The following is a 17,003-nucleotide window of genomic DNA, read 5'->3' as shown; positions in this document are numbered from 1 at the left end:
GGCTGCTCAGCTGGGTTCTTTGAAGGCATGATGCCCTGAAGGCTCCATTTTTCCCTCTTCTTCCCTGTGAGATGTCTCAGATGTTTTTTGATCACAGAAAGACCTTGCCAAGGGGTTATCATTTCAAAGGGAGCCAGGATGCCACACACCAGCTGGTCTGGAGTAGCCTGCCTCTGTTCTCAGAGGTGCTGTGGACACCATCCCCTCTCACAGCCTCCCACTTGTGGCAGAGCAGCAGCAGATCCTGCTGGCAGCTGCTTACAGCTGGGGAATGGCACAGAGGAGCAGGCAATGGGATCTGAGCTGGCCAAAAGGGAAGGCCTGGGAGAGCTCTGCTCTGGCTTGTCTTTTTCACAGGGTGGCCACCTGGCCATGGCTGAGCCACCACAAAGCCCATCCTCTGTGCCTTTGTGCTGCAAGGTTGAACTGGTGCCCTGAGCTAGGATTTTATCTGCTTTAAATAACTTTTTTTTTTAGTACATATTAGCCTCATAAAGCCACAAGTTCTTATACAAAAGTCTTGGTCTTTTAGAAGGGTGTGCTGCAGGAAGGTGCTGTTGGGAGGTGTCATGTAAACACATGTAAGAACAAGTTTGTGGTTTAGGTGCCAGCTTGGGGGCACTGGGGAATGACAGCAAATCTCAGCTCACAGTGTTACCTGAAACAACACCTTGCCCAAAGTGCTTGGATGTGCCATTGACTGTGGCAGGGGTTTTTAGAAACCATCCAAGATCAGCTTGTAGATGAATAAAATCAGGTGAAATTAAAGTCAGGCAAGAAATGTGCTTGGAAGTGTTTCTCTCTGGCCCACAGGAAAAGGAGTGTTAATAAGCACAATAGTTGTATTTTCAATGAAACATGGTTTGATGCTTAAAGGGGAGATAGATAATTAAGACTTCATCTTCCAAAATATTAAATATTGATTTGTAGACATTTAGCAGCAGGCATAAAGCTCTTCTGAGAACTGGCTGTAACTGTCTAAAAGATTATAAAAGATTTTACTTCTCCATGTAGAATTTAGCATTTATTTTTTTTATTTAAAATTTATGAAATGAAAGTAAAACAAATCAGGAGATAAACTTCTAGCCCTCTGAGTGTGTTTCAGTTCTCTTTGTGTGGCCTTGCACAGTCAAAATGGATATATGATTTTTTTTAAAGTTTGTATTGGCTTTTGGCTTATTGGAGTGTCAGGAGGTTTATAAGCTCCTCAACTCCAATTTTGATTGTTTTATCCAACTACTGTCACTTCTTATCAGTATTAAAGGCAGAAATCAAAAGCATGGGACCCATGGGAAGAAGTGTTTCAGATGTACACTGCTGCTCTTTTTTTGTCACTGTTCTGCACTGTGCCCCTCTGCTCCTGACAGCAAACCCACAATGAGATAAGGAGGTGAGTTTCATACCTCATTAATTCATTTGTGAATTAAACAAAGGTGTTTTTAGCTCAAGTGTGTATCTTTCCACCTGCCTTGTCCTTTCTTTATGACTTGTGAAAATTAGTCAAATCCAGCATGTCCCGTATCACACAGGGCAGCTTTGCTCTGGGAACCCATTTGCCTCCAGCCTTTCACTAATTGTACATTGGGAATCAAGACAATTTGTTTAAACAGGAGAAGAAAGAGTATTCCAGCTCAGCTACATCTTGCAGATGTTTCTCCCAGAGAGAAAGTAACCCAGATTCACTGCCTGGGCTTAGCCCTGAGCGTGGCCCTTGCTGCTCTGAGCAAAGGGCACCAGGTGCTGAGCTCCCTGCAGGGGCTGGGCACAGCCTGCCCCAGGATGCTGCTCTGCTCCCAAGGAGGGAGGAGTAGAGTGGTTTGAAAAACCATCTCTCTGCAGAAAGAAAACACCCCACAGGAAAGGGAAAGAAGAGTTAATTCTCACTAGGCAGTTCTGGGTGGAGTCTTTCCTTATCAGCTCAGCTATAAAGATATCTTCACCAAGTAAAACAAGTATTTTTAACTATATGCTCATGGCTCCATGGTCAATCTGTGTAGTGATAGCCAGGCTTGAAAATCAAGGACTTTATTCATGGTAAAAGCACTTGTGCAGTAACTTCTCTTTTTCTTTTTTTTTTCCAGATGTCTGTGCACTAGAAACTGACATGAATTTTCACAGTCATTTTGTTAGGTTTAACAAGTGTATTGAATTTAAGAAACTACATTTTCTGTGCTTTATTTGCAGTAGTTTCAAGTTGATCAAATCTATTTCAGAATGTTCTCTATTTTATGCAAACTCGCTTTAAAGAAGTGTAAGCAAAATGCGTTCATTTCACCACTGGATCAATTTATTAGGTTTTAAAAGTGCATTTCCATTCTACCATCGACACCAGTAAAGGGGAAAAGGAAGGAGCAATGACAGAAAATCTATTTGACAGAATAAATAGTTTCTTTGCACATATGTATGTATAGGTGTGTGGGTTTATATGGGTAAAGTAATGGTGATGGCACTGATGAAGCAGACGTGTTTTAGCATTATAATGACAAATTGTAAAAGATGACACATGTTAAAAAAAAAGATGATGTTTATTGGAGACTTGATTATTTCCTACCTTCACCAAACAGAAAATTGACTGAGACAATAGAATCCAGCAAGTTAGAGCCCAAATTGAAACACTAAGTCATGTCTACATGGCAAGTAAAAAGTAATTAAAAAAGGAATCACCAGTTTTAGAGGAGGGAAAAGAGAGAGGAAACACAATTAGAAGTCAATACTTAAATCTTACTTAAGCACTGCAATTGCAGAAAAGCAGATATTTCATAAATAAGATTTTGCAATGGCACAAGCAGGGGGGAACGACGCTGGAGTGAAGCACGCAAATTGTACATTTGCATATTTCTAGGTAAGCATAGAGACCACATATTTTTGTGTCCTTGGGTGTTTATTACATTCCTCACCTTCTTTGACCATTTCAGCTGGGCTACAGACCCAGGAGGGACATACATTTTATGTTCTTTTCATTTTGACATTTTTATGGTTAGATGTTGTGCAGACTTAAATTTTTTTGTGCTCAACTTTAGCTACTTGGATCCTGAAGTCCTCTTATTTATCCTGTCATCTGTCATTGATGTAACTGACTTCTGTGACAGTGTTGACAGAATTTATCTAAGAGTTTGCTGGATGGCACATTTTACAGAGTCAAATATAAATAAAAGGGTCCATCACCTGGGGGATATGGGACTGGAAGTCAATGGGTGTTGAAGGTGCTTAGTTTCACAAAGACCTATTCAAGAACTCACACAATCCCCTCTTACAGATTTATCTCTTTATATATGACCATGTTCATATTCCCTTCAGGTCAGGTAACAATATGTTGTTCTTCTTTTTTTCTTTCTTAAGACCTGGCAGATTATCAACTATGTACCTACATTTCTTTCTGACATTTCAGAAATGCTAAATATTGTATTCTGGTGATAATGCTTTCTGAAGAAGGAAGGAATGGCCCATTTAATAATGTATACTTCATTTACAGTTTGGAGTGTTAGCCAACTACTTGTGATGATACTTCTTCCAGTCATAATACTGATATATGCAGAGTTCTAACTACATTTTTAAATAGAAAAACAACTGAATGATACATTCAAAATAATTCATGGAGAGGAAATAGATGTATTTCAGCATGGGAGAATATTTATGCATTATTTAACAGCAATAATGTTTGAATTCATACATTATGCAAATGCCATTATAATCAGGAAAATGAAAGAACTTGGACTGCTGCAATATCTTTAAATCTACCATTAGGTACTTATTTGTGCATATCATTTAATACTGCACAATGTTACAGTATGTCACTTGAAGAGAGAAGTTATCAGAGACTAACAGGTTATAAAAAAAGTAAAGCTGATGAATCCTGATTGCTACCTTGATGCTAATGCCTATAAATTTATCAGCAAACAAGAGTAAAGGCTTTAATGGTGATTTCCATAAACTTCTCTTCTGGAGATGAGTTACTGTGGTTTAACACACGGTTCCCATTTTGCATTGTGATCCTTCTCCATCCCCACCCCCACATGACAGACCGGCACACAGCGTGGGCTGACACTGCCAAATTGTATTTTCTAAATGGATCAGCAGCTATGTTCCAAAACTATCAAAAGCAGCAAGCCTGACCATATAAAACCAAAACTGCTTCTGTTTCCTCTTATTTTCAAGACAAAACATTAAAAAAAAAAAGAACAGAAAAAAATAAAAAGGAAAAGCCTGTGATTTGGAGAAGAGCATTAATAGACCTGCCCTTAGTATTTAGTTCTGTTTATGCCTCTGCTTAACCAGATCCGTAACCCCACGCATTTGTTTATCTGTAAGTACCCATGCACTTCATTGCAGCAGTTTTGTGCCTGTTTCCAGGCAGTGTGAGCTGTGGCAGGGGAAGCAGGGAGCCAGCCCTGCTGGAGGGCACTGCTCTCCCTGTCCCGTGCTGGTGTCTCCTGGTCTCTCCCTGGCACTCCTACTTTTGTTTCCTTAGTCTTTCTGTTCTCATCAATGGTTTCTTTTCCTCCTGTTTCTAAATAGCTCTGCCATTTCTTTCTTTTGCTCCCTTCAGGCAGGCTGTCCCAGCCACAAGGTCCTTACAGCCTGCCCCCTTCAGTAGTTCACAGGTAAATGAATTCATCCTCCAAATGATACATGAGATATCTGTGGCACAAACTACTCGCATGCTATGAAGCAGAAACATGGCTAGTCAGACTTCTGTCCTCAGAAGTGTCTGGTGTATTTTCTCCCAATTTGAGCCTAAGGAGCTGAGGGTTCAGCTGTGTTCAAGTCATTCTTTGGAGCAGTAATCTCATGTTACACTTACAAGAATGTTCTCTCACAGTCAAAGGTGTGCATGGTGATGAAGGGAGAGCTAGACTTCCCCCCGTAGTTGATGAGTGAACAGCATTTCTTCAGAATTACTCATATTGCCAAACTCTTCATTTGGTAACTAATATTTCTGTTAATCATAAAAATGAGAGCAAATAGAACTGAGGAACAACTGTATTGGGAAAGTGATCTATTTTCTTAACTCATTAAATAAAGCTGGTCCATCACTTGTCCAGGAGGTATTTACAGATAAGGACAGCGGAGGAAAATTTTTAGTCTGATTTCCATGTGTATTTGTTGTGTGACAAGCAAAAAAGGATTTACATGCTGATGCAATCAATCTGGCACATCTCATAAACACTACTTTCCCCTAATAGCTCAGGAATTCAGAGCAGATCTTGCAAATGGGTGGCATTTGGGCACAGTTTGGGTGCTCACCAATTTGAATCCAGTCGACAGCCTGGAATTTTCACTGTGATAGAGTCTTCCAGAAATGATTACTTTTTATGTCAGAGTGGATGCAGTAGTGTTTGCTCCTCCATCATAAAGATTGCCAGGGCCTCTGCCATAAAATCTCTATCGCTAACAAGAAAACACAATTCAACCAATATATTGTGCTCCTGGCTAAGAACTGGCATGCAAGAATTCATCCTGGAAATTTTTATTTGCAGAGAATGATACTAATTTCTCTGAATGCAAAATAATGCATGAACTTCCTTTTGCTGAATATTAACTAGTTGTTTTTTTTTTTTAAGGCATTGTAGCAATCAGTTGTTGTAAAGCTGGTTGGGAAGAGAAGGGGATGTAGGATGCAGCAGTCACCACAGGTGCAGTAACCTGTGCCCACTCCAGTGCCAACTGCAGATCACCAGCTGATGATGAGGGAAAGAGGACTGCTCAAACTGCAGTAAGTATGTCCTGCCATGGCAAGTCAATTAATGAGATATTAACTTTTGAGTGGTTATAAGAGTTAAGGCAGACCTCCCTGTTTACATGGTTTTGACAGTGCCAGCTGATGCTGGCTGTACAAGAAGAAAGTGGGAGATGGTTATCACTGCAATTATTTTATTGCACCCTTGGATGGCTGCTGTGTTTGTGCCTAGGTGAAATGAAGTTTAAGTTCACCTCAGGTGGATTTCTGTGTCCACAGTGCCTGAACACAGTGACAAAGCCCAGCCTTAGACTGGACAAGGTTTGCATCACTTCAGTGCTTCCTCCTGGCTGGTGTGCTCCTTTTTGCCAAGCAGATGGTGCAGCAGTTTGCAGAGGCTGTCCAGTGTGTCTGTGTTTTCTCTGTCATTACAGGTCCTGAGATGAAATTCCAGAAAGTGCCAAATCCAGCCAGGCCTCTGCATGCCTAACAAGGATGCCATCCCCATCACAGAGGAGTGTAAGAACTGTGGCAACCCCTCAGCAGAGGAGCTTGGAGAGAGCAAGGGAGCCAGTGGTATGGTTAATTCTGAACCTGTCAGCTGTAGAAATCATCTCTTCTGCCTGAGGCAGCCCTGCTGTGCTGGCAGTGTAGCCACACTGCAGCTGGGGGGAGTGCCTGCTTGGCTGAGACAATGCAGCGCCTTCTGCAAAGTTACCAGAAAGTAACAGCAGAGCTTCACATTTCTACAGACTTGGAAGAAGGTCTTCTCAATTATGACCATAAACTCAATTCACCCAAAAAATGACAAAGTAACTTGTTTGGCATGTGGAAAAGCATCTCTGGGCTATTTCCTTTTCCCAGCATTTCCTCCTTTGGAGCAGGATTATTGCTGCCATTATTCCCAATAGTTTTTGATTGCACTGAGGACATGCTCCAAAAACCACTGAAGTCAACAGAAAAATTTCCTGAGAGCCCAAATCACAAATTTATGTGGTTTTCTCAATTCAAGATCGTCCATTGTCTGGCCCCAATGTGCCAGGATAGGTCCAAAACACTTTTTTTTCAAAACAGAAAAATTAACTTCAACATTAAATTTGGCACTGCACTGACTTCAAAAGGATTATCCCAGTCACCTATGGTTGTGGCAATCCTTGCTTACAGCATAGTTTTACCATATGTTAAATTTTATGCTGATAGTTTGCATATCCTTATACTAAACAAATATGTACATTTATGTACAGTGTGATGTAGCAGTGATTTACATCTCATATGACTGTCTGACACTGTTTCTCCTAGGAGTGGCTGTACCTCCCCAGCATGATGAGGAAGATGCTGTTTCAACCTAACAGAATATCTTAATTTCAGGTAGTCAAAATGTTTTATCTTTAACATAACGTTGTCTGCAGTTTGTGGCATGGCTTTCATAGCTTTGCTAATTCCTTTGGCTTTTAATTAAAAACATTCAGCTATATTTCCCTAAAACATGCAAATGCTGGGGCCCTCACAAACAGTATTAGTAAGATGGTTTCTTAATCAATTTTTCTTTTCGGTTCACTCCCATTTTATTGTGGCAAACACTGGCATTTGTCACTTCTTCCAGTAACTGATGCTTTCTCCTTTAAAAAATGCACATATTAGATGCCATTCCCCTTCTCTGTTTGATAGGTGCATGGTGTCAGGAAGAGGAAGGTCGCAATGATGTTAAGTTTTCTGCTAAGCAAAGGATCAGAGCGTAAATGAAATCTTGAAAGCTGGGAAATGAGAATGTGCAAGTGTAAATAATGTATTAATTATTGACAGCTAGGAGACTGAAAAGTCCTGTTTAGTAGTGACATCTTCATTGTCACACTGCCTGACACTATCTCAGGTATTTTTTTTTTTAATAATAGGTTTTCCGCCCAAGATAGTAAATGTTTCAATTTACCAGTATAACTATTTATATTTTTCATTTTCTTTGGTTTTTCTTTATCTTACTGCAGTCTAGGTGCTTGGTGCAGGAGGGGATGGGGGAGAAGCTAATCCTTGTTTTTTATTGTGGCAAGTGATATTATTATGGTACAAAATAGATTTTTTTTTTTTTTTGTAATAAAAGAACAAAATATTGAGGTGCAAAAGGAGATTCCACTTCATTGGTTATTTATGGAAGTTAAGATATAGTTTAAGGAAAGAATTATGATAGCTAAAGGCTCAGTTTTGCCAACAGGCCTTCCCAGCAATGACTACTGCTTAATATATGCCAGAAGCAGAATTGGTTTCACCATGGCTTTTTGAGTGAGACATTAGTTATAATAAGGAAAGGTATTTCTGAGTTAAAAGGCTTTTAATACTCTGCACTTTCCAGTCATTGCATAAAGTCTAAGAGTAGTAGTGAATTCCTTAGTATTTAAATTATTTTTGCTACAAATTAGAGCCGAAAAAATTCCCATGATCCCAGAAAGGTCTGTGTACATTAACTGTTTGCATAAGGCTGCTAGATGTAAATAGCCAGGAGCTTTCAAATACTGAGATTTAAATTGGAAAGGAAAAAACCCACCACAAATCACCAAACAAAAATATCAACAAAACACCTCCACCACCACCACAAATATCTCCTGATCCTTCTTTGCCAAGTGACCTGTGAACTTTCCTCCCCTCAGCCCCCAGGCAAGGGGCTCCATTGCCCTTTGGCAACTCTGTGCCATCTCCAGACCTCCTCCTGCTTTTATCCCCCCCGCTGTCTTTGCCCACAATTAGATTTTGTTCCGTCTGTGGATGGAGCACACACTGGATTGAGGAGGCTCACAGGGCAGGAGCTGAGGAAAGCCATGGATGGATCCCCACCCTGGGATGTCCCTGGGGCAGAAGGTGCTGCTGAGGGCTGGGGGTTAAAGAAAAAGAGGAGGCAACTACTTCAGATGCTCTCCACGCCGTGATACTGTCTTTGCTTTCACTTTAATGAAGAGAACTGGGGGGCAGCTTTCAGTCAAATCCTCTTTCTCCTAAAAAATGCAGGTTCTGATCTGTGGAATTGCTTAGCAAATTTCTCTCAGCCCTAGTGAATTGATAGGGTTGATAAATCCTGTTATGTGGAGAACTGGAAAAAGTGGAAATATTTAATTTCACTGTTTTCAAAGCACTGTTTTATCACATTGAAAAGATCTTCCATTTAAAAAGTTTGATTTCTTTGTTTAACAAACATTAATATTTTTACACAAGTTACGATTAATGAACCATTTCACCTGCAGTTCCCCACTTTCCAGCTGACTCAAGCCCCGCTGGTTTGGCCATTGGTTCCTGGGGCAGGGATGGCCGGGCCAGGCAGGGTCGGTGGGAGCTCGGGAGCTGCTCCTGCATCCCTGCCCCGCTCCCTGCTGGGGCTCCCTGCACACGGCAGGGCCCGGGCAGGGATGGGTGTTCCCAGCTGGGATGTTCCCAGCTCCCTGCACAGAGCAGGGCTCCAGGCAGGGATGGATGTTCCCAGCTGGGATGTTCCCAGCTCCCTGCACACGGCAGGGCTCCAGGCAGGGATGGGTGTTCCCAGCTGGGATGTTCCCAGCTCTCTGGACAGGGCAGGGCCCGGGCAGGGATGGGTGTTCCCAGCTGGGATGTTCCCAGCTCCCTGCACAGGGTAGGGCCCGGGCAGGGATGGGTGTTCCCAGCTGGGATGTTCCCAGCTCTCTGGACAGAGCAGGGCTCTGAGCAGGGAATGTTCCCAGCTGCACCACCAGCTCCAAGGGGATCTTTTCAGGTGCTGGCATCAGGAGGGAAAATGCAATTTGCTCTTCGAGTCTGTTGTTGTTTACAGAACTTGTGTCTCAAACATTAAAAAATGCCATATGTGATGCTGAAAATAGAGCCTTCTTCCTCTGCCCAAGAATAGAACTTTATCAAAATGAAATTTCCTGCTCATTTGAGCCCGTCTCCATAGCAACAGTACCGTACACCTGTGATGTACAGGCAGAAGCTGCTACAACCTCTGAACCAGGCAGAACGAGCCTGCTCCATCCCCCGTGGAAGGCAGAAGTACATCTCTGGTGTAGCCATGGCACGTTTTGCTGTATGCTACCTATGCCTGGTCCCTATGTACAATCATTTTATTCAGGATTACCCTACTTACATTTGGTAAATAAATACAAATGTGCTACTTACATGAAGTTGTACACTAGCAAAAATTCAATCTATTCTTGTCCTGAGGGAAGACTTTACCATGCAAACATTACACAAAATAAAGGCTTGTGCTCACATTTGTAAGAATTTCCTAATTCAAAAAATTCACAAAATGCTTCACTCTTGCAAATCTGCCAACCTGTTAATAGTACACCATTAGAAGAAAAAGCAACTGCATGCTGAATTATTTAAATATTATTTTAATAGTAAACTGGAAATAATTATGCACCTTTGGCTATCCAATATTGCAAATTGCTGCTCACTCCATAACTTTTAGTGAAATTGAACTCACCAATAAGAAACAAATGGTTGCATTTTAAAGCAACCTGAAATTATTTCCCCAGGTCATTCATAAGGTAGATCATTACAGAGAAACGTTTTCTTATGCAAATAAAAAATAGCCTGCTAATGCAATGTAAATTATATTTTAAGCTTCCTCCATTTATTAGCTTATTTAAGAAGAAGCAAACTTCAAAGAAGGATTTTATTTGAAATACATGCAGAGTGAAAATCTCTGTAATGATGGCTATTGCTCACAGATATACTATATAACATATAGATGAATTGTCTTTTTCTGTCTCCTGACATTTGTGTGTTCTTGTCTTTGCTTTCAGACCTGCCTCTCTTCCCCCCTTAGCTCAGCATTTCCCATTACTGAATGCAGGGCAGGCTGCAAGCAAGAGGAGTGAAATATGATAGATGATACATGCATCTTGGCAAAGTTCATTGCATCAGGTTGCCTGAATTTTTAATACTACTCCTTGAGACAGTGGGCTTGACTTTTTTCCCCCAGTGTTATTATAACCCTCATTTCTATACCAGCAAAAATGGGGCTTCTGCTCTCTGAGCAAAATTTCTCATCCTTTTTCAGCAGATGGGTGGACAATGCTGTTTTTCTTTTGCAGGGCACAGAGAAGCCAGGGTGTGGGACTCCCCCTCATGCAGGCTGCAGCCAGCACAGGGCTTTGGTACAGCTGGTGACTGGATGAAAAGGGAACTGATCTTTTATCCACACCTTAAGGACAGGAGGCAATGATCCCAAGTTTTTTGTGGTATTTGTAACAGCTATTTATTTTCTCTTTCACAACTGTGGCTGTTTTCAGATTTTCTACTAGGAAATATCTGTCTTATATAAGCTGCTAATACTCTGCTCTAGGCAGAACACGGTGCTTGGAGCTTATGTAGGCTGATTTCAGGGAAACTAGCAGCATTATTGATTTTCATTGGGCTTATTAGGATCAGTGTAACATGCACTTTTGCTATACTAGATTGTATTTGACTTTCATCATGAAATCTCATTACACTAAAAAGAAATGGAAACAAGCTATGCAAATAAAAGATTTTGCAGGGTACTCTAATGAAATTACTCTGTATCTGCAAAAACACACTTTGTATGTAGGTCATTCAAACCCTGAATGCTGCTGGTCAGACTGTTCTCATTTGCTTTTGAAAATTAAGAATAGATTCTCCAGCCTTAGCAGAATTATTTCAGATTTATGCTAACATAACTGAAGTTATAGCTTGATCCTTGAAGTAGCTGTGCTGTCTGAATTCTGATGTTGAGTCAGTGATTTACTAGGAAGGGGAACTTCAATTGTTTGTCTGCTTGCAGCTGCTACGGATGATGCTACAGCACTATAAAGGTGTGAAATCCACGTGGCTGTGGGCACACTCCCAAGCCCCCAGCCAGGATGAGGAATGAGCAAGGAGCTTGTTTGCACCCATCTGGCTCCTGTGGGACATCATCTCCTCGTGTTTCGCCTGTTGGCATCAGTGGAGGCAGCACAGCAGATCTCAGTGCAGTGTCAGAGGCATAAAGTCCTCCCTCCTGAAGCTCAGAGGAGATCTGGTTACCACCTCAGCTGCCCTCTTCCAAGAACAATTCACTGCCAAAGCTCACAAGTCCAAACCCAGACTCTTCCCCAGTATTGCTGTAGCTGCAGACAGTGCTCAGACTTTCTCATGTTCTGCTGGCAGGAGAAGGTAAGGCTGTTTGTGTGGCTCCTGCCCCTGGAGTGCCTGGACTGTTTGGGAGAGCAAAACTCCCCTGCTGTGGCTGTCCTGGTGCCCCTGCAGCCGTGTGCTCAGGGCTGAGGATGGCAGCAGTGCCTGGGCCCATCTCCATGGGGCCGCACCGCCTCTCGCGGCTGCTCACTTGCAGGGCTGAGGAAGGGGAGGCATTTGGTTTTGTGTTTTGTCGTCTCATTTTCTTGTCACTTGAAATTGGCAGTAGGGAAAAACATTCCTCCAAGGCCTCTATGTACTCTGTAAGAATGGATCAAGACTTTGGAGCTGTCAGGAAAAAATATCCTCCTTTGGCACGTTTTGATGGCGCCTCTAAGAACAGCACATCTCCTAATGGTCAGGATGCTTTTATTTTCATAGATGTTCTGCATCTGGAGACAGCAACATTCTTTTGAGAAAGAGAAAATGAATTTTGAAGAAGTCTGAGAAGTAACTCTCAGGCTTCCTTTCCTAATACATTAGTGTGTTTCTGATCCTAGACAGTGAGCTACATGAGGTACCCAGATTAGCAGAAAGCACCCAGTTAAAAACAACCTACAGGATAGATGCTGGGAAGAACAAATTCAAGATACAAAGCTGCAACTGCAGAGTTACTTGGGGAGTACAAATTTGGCATTAGTGATAGTCTGTGATTTAATGATATTGCACAGTCAGCTCTTAGGCAGTCTTGAGTCATTCCCTGTTGATGAAATGAAACTGTACCCTCTGCTTGGAATTGCCTCCTGTATTGTGGGGTTTTATGGTGAAATTTTGGTGTGGACTTTTTTTCAGAATTTTTCAGACTCAGCAACAAAATCCTAAAGGGGAAGCTCGCCTAATATACATGTGACAGTCTTATTTATTTGTCTCAAACTGCTGAACACAGAGGTTTATGGAAAAGAGCTCTCCTGTGTTGCTGACAATTAGTATATTTTTCACTTGCAAAATGGTGCTTTCTGCTAATGCTATGGTATAGTAATCAAAAGCACCTAATCCAGCTGATTAAAAATTCCCTGTTGGGTTGTGCTGACCAAATGAATACAGTTAGTAAGACATTTCAAGTAGGGAATTTCCTGCAAATACTGATATTTGTAGACCTTAAATTAAAATTATGATATGTAAAATTACATATCAAATAAAGGGAGATCTTATTCCTTGGTGCATCTAACTGAGGCACATTGTTGATGTGTGGCAGGAGAGATTTTATTCTATAAGTGCACGTAAGCTTTTCACTCAGACCTCAGCTTTAGAATCAAATTAATTGTGTGATCAAAGCATTTCTTTTTTACATCCTCCCAAGGAAACCTAGCAAAAAATAAGTCCCTTAAGTAAGTTAGTTCATGTAGGCAATGGTAACAGGTGCTGTGGGTTGTTGTTGAGATGTTGTTTGTTTAATATTAATCTAAAATAATTTAAATGGCATCTTAATAGCCTTATTTTATGTCTCTTATTCTGATTTTAAAAATCAGCGCATTCCCCTTAGTGCAGTTAATAGGGTCAGCCTGTGAGCCTGTGCTGGTTACCATGCCTTCAGTCATGTGGAATCCAAACAGCCATTATAATTTGTTTCTAAACAGATCAAGAGCTATTTACCATCTCAATGTTTTGTGCACAGCTGGGTGTCTGGCAAACATCCAATATCCATTAACATTTAAAAATTAGTCCCATAATGCATCTTTTCCGTGGCTTGAGGAGTATACACACTGACACATGTTGGGAACCAATTATATTTGCACCACCATTAGTCTGGCTGCATTCAACTTCCCAGTAAATGAGGGCTAATTTAGTTTCCAGAATGGTGTATCTTAAATTCATGCAATGACCTTAGCAAAAGCAGAGTATCTGAAGATATAAAGAGGAAGGAAATGTTCAGAAAGAATAATGCTTCCTTTTTTTCTGCCTAAACCATAAGAGTAGATTATTATGTGACTGTTTCCAGTATCCATGCCTGGCCTTAAAACCAGATTCCTTTAATTCAATACTGCTGAAATTCATGAGCAGACTTTGGTTGGGAAGAAATCACACTAATATGGTAAACTAGCACACCCTCCTTGCTCAGATCAAACCTGCTAATGGACCTTTTTATAATAGCAATTTAGACCTGCCTGTAGCAGGTCTAACTCTTCAGGTTCCCAACTGATTTTAAGTGTTCTATTTTCCTACCAGCAGGAAAATAATAAATACAGATTTCACAGTAAGTGCTGTCTACACTGCTTGTGAAATATATTCTAACAATGCCATGGAAGTGAAATGACCCTCACAATTGGCAGTTTGGCATAGAATCTTAATGAAAATGGAGAAACACAAACATATTTTGAGAAGTATATTTGCCAAACCTCTGCTGCCATGAGAAATCCCTTCAATAATATCAGAGGTGAAATGGGATGTCTGGCTTGGGGGCTGAGTGTGTGACACCCTTCCTTGCAGTGTGTCAGCTCAGCTCCCAGGGATGGGTTCTAGACTGACTTGTGCTGCTGCACGAGGCTTCTCTGAGCTCACCCAGCCCGTGGCAGGCTGCTTAATAAAGCTAAATTGCTCCTCCTAACACAACACTCTTCAGCAGCCTTTTAGAATTAAGAGCTGGGTTAAAAATAGTGTTTTTCCTTAACATTTATCTGAACCAGTTCGAAACTCAAGAAGGCGGGAATTTTCTAAATGGGAATTGTCTGAATTGCTGAATTGCTGTATACAGCAATAGGTGCAGTGAGCCTCCAGGTGAGGGGTCTGCTGACTCCTCCAGCTGTGCACATCTGCAATAACTCTGGCCTCTTGGCACAGTTGTTTGAAAGGAGTTAGCTGTAGGATTCTGTCTGGAGTGAGGCTGCAGCTTTAGAAACAGCTTTAAAGTTTAATGTATAGAAATAGTTATTTACATATGTTTAAGATGCAGTATTAAATATAAAAAAACTAGTTCTTCTCTTACATCAATGTAGTTCAGAGCTGGCCTTTGTCAAGTATTTCTTTATTGTATCAGCACATTTTTCCTTTTACTTTCTGTGCAAGAAAGTATCTTTCAGTGAAAGGGCCTATTCTTGAAGCTGCCCTTTTGGAAAAGTTCATTGTACAGTCAGTATTTACAGATGCTGTTTATACTGTCTTCCTCTCAAAAGACATGGCTTTTTATTTTATTGCTTTCAGTGAAACCCATGCTTGTAGTCCCTGACAATAATACATTTTCATGCATCATTGGCAATACAAGGCTTCATTTAGACTATTGATTTACATTCTTATTGTATTAGGACTTGTTAGGGTTTCATACCTTCTTATTGTTTGGTGATTGACCTTTGCAGATTTATATTACATAAGCAATTAGCCAGTAATAGGTTAAATTAATAAAGAAGATTCCTATCAAATTTGGGGGATTCACAAATCTATCATGTGGTACAGTCCATTTCTTTATTTATATTCCACACAGCTGTAGTTATAAGCTGAATTCCAAGTGCAGTAAATCCTGCTGAAGACTGCTGAGTTACATGCAGGAAGAAGATGATGTGTGGTGTGTGTACAATTTGCTGGGTAAGTGTGTAGGGATGGGAACTGGCAGAAAGGTTGGACTGTTTTCTCTTTCTGTCTTGACAGTCTCTTTTGTTTTACAGCTGTGGATTTAACAAATAAAACTAGAGCTAATTTTAATTTTTAATTAAAGTCAATAGCTTATGTTCATTCTGACATATCTGGTACAAAGAAGAATAAAAGAAAATACAGAGAGAAACTTGAAAGAGAAATGCATTTCTTCAGCTTAATTATTTAGTTTCCAACTAAGAAACAGCTCTGCAGACGTCGATTATCCTTCAGGGATATCTCAGAAGAAGTGAGCAATTAGCTTGATTTTCTGTTGAATATGTAGCTTGCGACTCAGTATGTGATCTATTAAAAAGATGATCATTCCTTTTAAACTGTGTCCTGATATACATGGAGCCTGTTGCTGAAGATAAAAGTCAGTGCAGTGATCCAGTGCCTCACCATGTGAGACACAGCTTTTCTGTCTCACTACACCACAGACAGTGGCAATTTCAGGTGTTCTCAGGACTGTAAGGGAAGGGTGAAAGAGGAAGGTAATGCTCTCCTGTTAAAAGGTAACCTGGGATACTGCTTAACACTTTTTACAGCTTCAAGCATGCTTTCCCATAGAAGCAGAGTCTAAAAAAAGGGCAACATTTCTCTGGTGGAAAAAAAGTCTCCTTGCACCCATTTCTGTAGGAAAGCAGCGACTGTTCATCAGCCTGGAGTCATGGATGGGGCTGTGAATGGAGATCAGCAGCTTGGGAAGTTCAGGCAAGGCTGCATGGGAAGGGCTGTGGAGAGGGGAAACAGAGGATGTGGCCCATCCTGCTGCCATCCAGCCTGCCCAGGGAGCTCTGGGCCTCACAGGATCAGTGCTGGGGCACCAGCCACACACAGCACCGTGTCCTGGCACAGACTGCACCCAGGCACACAGGTAAGAAGAAACTGGGAACTGGAGGGGATATTTGAAAGAGTTGTATGATAAGCACATTTTCTGAATACCATCAGTGGTGCTAACTTGTCTGTGAGTGCACGGACCCTGCTGCCATTCCCTGATTCCAGATTGCTGCTGTGGGGCTGAGAATGCCCAGCCTGGGGAGCTGGGGGTTGTTTGTCTGCTGGCACTTCTGCTGCACAGCTGGCTGGAGCATGTAAACTCACAAAGTGCCCAGATTTCACACAGGAAAAGCAGAGTGCACATTTCTGCAGTTCATGTGTTCAGAGATTTTTGGTTGTGTTTCTTTTGGTTGGTTTATTTAGTTTGGTTTGTGTGTCTTATTACAATTATGACATTCAAATGCTACTACAGGGAGATACTGGAGGGTTTGAGCTTAAAAATGATCTTTAAGTAAGTGACTTGCACAAGGCTGAAGTTTGCAGATGTACTGCCAGATTTCCTGTACACCTCAGCCCCACTTTGAGCACCTCCACCTGTCAAACTGTGCTCCTCCAAATGCCCACTGAGCAGAAGCTCAGCCATTGATGGGACTAAATTAGGAGGCACCTGTATTTCTGACATTGAAACTTCCATGGTATCTGAAATCTTGCTTCTGGTCATGTTTAAAAGTGCCACAGTCCTGTCAGGACTGAGCAGTGTGGTACCTAACATGTACCTTCATCTGCAACAGGAGCCCAATGCTTTAATGTGGCATGACAGCAAAACCTGGGT

At 41.4% G+C, this 17,003-nt stretch overlaps 1 long non-coding RNA gene across 2 annotated transcripts; it reads left to right on the top strand.

The window, feature by feature from the left end:
* The first annotated feature begins 1,142 nt into the window (after positions 1-1,142).
* Positions 1,143-16,230, top strand: LOC143694646 (uncharacterized). Of its 2 annotated transcripts, XR_013183275.1 has the most exons (8): positions 1,143-1,390; positions 4,547-4,601; positions 5,571-5,713; positions 6,112-6,253; positions 6,977-7,045; positions 10,732-11,809; positions 15,246-15,346; positions 16,031-16,230. It is a non-coding gene; the product is annotated as an uncharacterized LOC143694646 (long non-coding RNA). The 2 variants fall into 2 exon arrangements; XR_013183274.1 differs by lacking the exon at positions 1,143-1,390 and having other exon boundaries at positions 2,178-5,713.
* The last annotated feature ends 773 nt before the right edge of the window (positions 16,231-17,003 follow it).

Source organism: Agelaius phoeniceus, chromosome 8, assembly GCF_051311805.1.
Source record: "Agelaius phoeniceus isolate bAgePho1 chromosome 8, bAgePho1.hap1, whole genome shotgun sequence".
Taxonomy (NCBI): domain Eukaryota; kingdom Metazoa; phylum Chordata; class Aves; order Passeriformes; family Icteridae; genus Agelaius; species Agelaius phoeniceus.
Note: the sequence above shows the minus strand (reverse complement) of the source record. Positions and strands in the feature narration are given on the sequence as shown.